Source organism: Helianthus annuus, chromosome 13 (assembly GCF_002127325.2).
Source record: "Helianthus annuus cultivar XRQ/B chromosome 13, HanXRQr2.0-SUNRISE, whole genome shotgun sequence".
Classification (NCBI taxonomy): domain Eukaryota; kingdom Viridiplantae; phylum Streptophyta; class Magnoliopsida; order Asterales; family Asteraceae; genus Helianthus; species Helianthus annuus.
In genome coordinates, this window is record NC_035445.2 from 62,492,170 (window position 1) to 62,497,672 (window position 5,503).

Consider the following 5,503-nt stretch of genomic DNA (forward strand, 5'->3'; position numbering starts at 1 on the left):
AGCATAAGAGACGTTCCTGTTGTACGCGACTTTCCGGATGTATTTCCCGACGATCTTCCTGGTCCGCCTCCTGCTCGTTCTGTCGATTTTCGCATCGATTTAGTGCCTGGTGCTACACCTGTCGCTAAGTCCCCCTATCGTTTAGCACCCTCTGAGATGCAAGAGCTCTCGAGTCAACTTCAAGAGCTTCTTGACAAAGGCTTTATACGCCCTAGTACTTCTCCTTAGGGCGCTCCCGTTTTGTTTGTCAAAAAGAAAGATGGATCATTTCGTATGTGTATTGACTATCGTGAGCTCAACAAGCTTACTATCAAAAACCGATACCCTCTTCCTCGCATTGATGACCTCTTCGATCAATTGCAAAGCGCGACCTGCTTTTCAAAGATCGATCTTCGTTCTGGGTATCATCAACTTCGAGTACTCGAAGAAGATGTACCTAAAACCGCTTTCTGCACGCGTTATGGTCATTACGAGTTCGTGGTCATGCCCTTTGGTTTGACCAACGCACCTGCTGTTTTCATGGATTTAATGAACCGAGTGTGCAAAGCATACTTGGACCGTTTTGTGATCGTCTTCATCGACGATATTCTCATCTATTCCAAGACGCAAGAAGAGCATAAGCGACACTTGCACCTTATCCTTGAACTCCTTCGTACTGAACGTCTATACGCCAAATTCTCCAAGTGTGAATTTTGGCTAAAAGAGGTTCAATTCCTTGGTCATACTGTCAACGAACTTGGAATTCACGTTGACCCCGCTAAAATCGAAGCTGTGAAAAATTGGATCGCACCTAAATCTCCGTCTGAAATTCGCTCGTTTCTTGGTCTTGCTGGTTACTATTGTCGTTTTATCTCCAACTTTTCAAAACTCGCCGTCCCTTTAACCTCCTTGACTCAAAAAGAGAAACCTTTTGTTTGGGGTCCCGAACAAGAAGAGTCTTTTCAAACGCTCAAGGACATGCTATGCAATGCTCCTATCCTAACGCTTCCTGATGGTAACAATGATTTTGTCGTGTATTGCGACGCTTCAAACCTCGACCTTGGTTGTGTGCTTATGCAACGAGACAAGGTCATCGCTTATGCGTCAAGACAACTCAAAATACATGAGAAAAACTATACTACTCACGACCTTGAACTTGGCGCAGTTGTTTTTGCGTTGAAGATTTGGCGACACTACCTCTATGGTACTAAATGTGTGGTCTTCACCGACCATAAGAGCCTTCAACACATCTTCAACCAAAAGTAACTGAATATGCGTCAACGTCGTTGGGTGGAATTGTTAAACGACTACGATTGCGAAATCAAATACCACCCAGGTAAAGCGAATGTAGTAGCCGACGCTCTTAGTCGTAAAACTCACGTCAAGAGTATCCGTTGTTTCCAACTCGTCCACGATCTTCAAAATCGCATACGTAACGCTCAGTATACATCCGTTAATGAGGGTAACCTCTACAACGAGATGCAATGTGGTGCTGAAAATAGTCTCGTGTCCAAATCTGATGGCATTTTATACTATCTCAATCGCATCTGGATTCCCAACCGTGATGATCTTCGCAAATTACTGATGAAGGAGGCCCATAACACGAAGTATTCTATTCACCCTGGTGCCGACAAGATGTACCATGATATGCGTACATCCTATTGGTGGCCTAGAATGAAGAAGGATATAGCCACCTTCGTCTCAAAATGTCTCACATGTTCCAAAGTGAAAGCTGAACATCAACGTCCCTCTGGCTTACTCAAACAACCAAGAATTCCTATCTGGAAATGGGAGAGCGTTGCCATGGATTTTATCACTAAGCTTCCTCGCACTACTGCTGGTCATGACAGCATTTGGGTAATCGTTGATCGATTGACCAAGTCAGCTCACTTCCTCCCTATTCGTGAAGATTTCAAAGTCGAGAAATTGGCTAAGGTCTACATGAAGGAGATAATCTGTCGTCATGGTATTCCCATCGACATCATTTCTGATCGTGATGCTCGTTTTACGTCTCGTCTCTGGCAAACTTTTCAATCTGCTATGGGTACTAAACTCAACCTTAGCACTGCCTTCCATCCTCAGACTGACGGTCAAACCGAGCGTACTATCCAAACCTTAGAGGATATGCTTCGTTCATGCGTAATAGATTTTGGTGGCAACTGGGATTCACACTTGCCCTTGGTCGAATTCTCGTACAATAACAGTTATCACGCGAGTATTCAAATGGCACCTTTCGAAGCATTGTATGGTCGCAAGTGTCGTTCGCCTATTTGCTGGCACGAGATTGGTCAAGCCCAAATCACCGGTCCCGAGCTTATACAAGAGACGACGGACAAGATTTTACAGGTTCGAGACAACTTATTGAAAGCCAGGAGCCGACAAAAGAGTTACGCTGACAAAGGACGCAAACCTATGGAATTCGAGACAGGTGACTTCGTGCTTCTCAAGGTATCCCCTTGGAAGGGCGTGGTTCGATTTGGCAAGAAAGGGAAACTCGCACCTCGCTACGTTGGTCCTTTCAAAATTCTCGAGAGGATTGGCGAGGTTGCGTATCGACTGGACCTGCCCGAAGAACTCAGCAATGTACACCCTGTCTTCCACGTGTCCAACTTAAAGAAATGTCTAGCTGACGAAGGACTCCACGTTCCTCTCGAAGACTTACAAGTTAACGAAACACTTCACTTTGTGGAAAAACCGGTCGAAATCATGGACCGAGGAGCCAAGCAATTGAGGCGCAGTCGAATTCCTATCGTCAAGGTTCGATGGGAAGGAAAACGTGGCACTGAATTTACTTGGGAACACGAGAGTGATATGAAGGCGAAGTATCCACATCTTTTCCCTACTTCTTCCTAAATTTCGGGACGAAATTCCCTAAAGGAGGGGAGACTGTAACGCCCTGCTTATTTGTACTTTCCATTTATAGCAAGTCTTGTTTGCATTTCTATTTTTGGAAGGTTGTTCCTTTTGTATTTCGTATTTCATTTCAAACCATTGTAAACCCGAGACTTTGATCGTAATGAAATGAATCTTCTATGTGGAATACTATTTTTTTTACATGCTTATACGTGTTTCAATACTTAGATTATACGTTACCAATCTCGAATGCATACGTGCAACCGATACTCGACATACTCGTGCTTACAACTTATACATGTTTGCCAACTATTAATTACGTGGTAAAATTCTAGTAATATAATAATAATAATAATAGTAATAATATAATAATAATAATAGTCTAATAATAATAATAATAATAATATGTCAAACATCAACGTTGATGTTGTTATGTTTAGTATATTGCAAAAGAAAAAAAAAGAAAGTAAGTAAGTAAAAGAAAGTTGGCTTATAACAGCCTACGGCCGCAACTATGTAGGCATATATTATTTATTTTCTCCTAATGTATAAACCATTTAACCATATAATGCTAATGGCTAGTTATATAAATAATTGATTGATCTAACATAATAAAATCATATCTAAGATGTCACAACAAAGAAAAAAAATAAAGGAAAGTTAGTGGCTGTTAACAGCCTATCTCGACAGCAACTAAATGAGTATTTAAATTTTTCTTTAATTAGTTTAACACTCACCTAATTGCATTTAATGCTCACCAACCCAACCCTAAACTCATCCCCTATAAATACCCATCTTCACCAAGCCATTTTCCACTTTCACAACTCTCAAATCTCTCCTAAATCACTCTCAAAGCTCTTGCAAATCAGAAATTCGGACAGATTCATACCTCCTTACAAAAGTGAGCATAACTTGCTCAAAACTCAACCAAATCACTTGATTCTTCTTTCTAAATTCTTGGATAATCTTTGGGCTTGATTCCTTGATCTCTCCTTTGAGAAATCAGACCTGGAAATACCCTAAAAGTGTCCATAAACTTTCTGTTGTGTTTTTAAAAACTTTCTAAACTCTTGTTTACTTCAAACAAACTTGTGTTCTTATGCTTCTAGTCTCTTGTATGATTAGTAAAGCCAAACCAAGGTTGTTTTACACTTAATAGGAGTGTCTAAACACTCTAAAATTTCTGTTTTAATTGAGTTCTTAGCTCACAAGTGGTGTCAAGTCTTGAACTTGAAGATGGTGTGACTACTTGGCTAGCCTAGGCTAACCTACATACATGTCCACACACCACTTGATGTTTTGCTTAGTTAGTTGTATTATTTCTTGTACATATCTATGAGGTTCCTAAAGAGAAGATTCGTCTTCCTACCTCCTACATGACCACATGTTAATAAATCATTCGAGGTACCAAAGTGGAGGGTTTCACCTCCCACCTCCTACTTGACTTATATGACACCAAGAGGTACCAAAGTGGAAGGTCCAACCTCCCGCCTCCTACATGACTAAGTATATTATTATGTATATTATAACTATGATAAACCTTAAAACCGAACCCTTGGTAGTGATTATATAAATCCCCTATCAAGCTAATAAGTTTATCACTATGTGTGTAGTTCCTTGTCACGATTCTAATAGGTCTTGAACCTATGAAATCACATACAAATCCTTAGGGATTACTATAGTGTCAAGACAAGTGCTAATACCATAGTGAATATTTTCATAATATTTACTTTTTCATTCTTTGAATCTTCAGTCTGAATATCCCATCTTTCTTCCAAATTACTCATACACCTTGACTTTCCTCTTGTAGGATAACTTGGTGTTCCCTCCATCAAATCAACTCTTCACGGATTCAAGTGGGAAAGCTTGCAAAACCGTGAGTACACTCGACCCATTTACATTTTAAACCACTTTTGGGTTGTAACATGTTACCATACAAAAATTACACTTACACACACATAAACATGCTTTATGAACTCAATCCGTTATACATGCTACTTGTTATGCTAGATAATACATGCTTTATGCCATTACTATGTTATACCCTCGCTTAACAATTATAGCGCTATAGGAGTAGCACACCACCCGACGGGGGATTGTTAGGTCATTATACAATACGGTCTCGTCACTTTTGTGGCGAGGGATGCTAAATACTAGTGGACACTTTGGGTTTAGACGTAATGATATGCATGCTAATTACCTTGCTTACAAATTGCCATGTGGATTCGAGTAAAATGCTTTATACTTATGCTATACTATTTAAACCTTGTGTACTCGCCTTTGCTTTTGCATTGAATTTTATTTTAACATGTTACAGGTTGATGATGATGATGCTATGAAATGAAGTAGCAATGATGCCTAGATACACATATAGACGTTTAGGTTTAAATGTTGTATCAATTTTGATTATGTTGTTATGTATTTCTTTTGAACTTGTTATTCGAATTTCCTTGTATTGTTGACAATTTTATTATGAAATGAAATCGGTTTATTAAATATTGACACAAATAGTGTTATGAAGTCTCTGGCAATCTTCACACTTCGTCTCATCCCGATGTTTCCGCCATTGGTTGGGGTGTGACAACCATGAAATAGAGAAACCAAACTGAGAATATAATTGAACTTTTTATTTTTTATTTTTTGGTTTTGAAACCGTTTTGTGATCACCGGA

General features: G+C 39.6%; 1 long non-coding RNA gene across 1 annotated transcript; it reads left to right on the top strand.

Moving 5' to 3' along the window:
* The first annotated feature begins 3,649 nt into the window (after positions 1-3,649).
* On the top strand, positions 3,650-5,291 carry LOC118485618. Its single transcript, XR_004877114.1, has 3 exons — positions 3,650-3,733; positions 4,643-4,708; positions 5,150-5,291. It is a non-coding gene; the product is annotated as an uncharacterized LOC118485618 (long non-coding RNA).
* Positions 5,292-5,503: the final 212 nt, after the last annotated feature.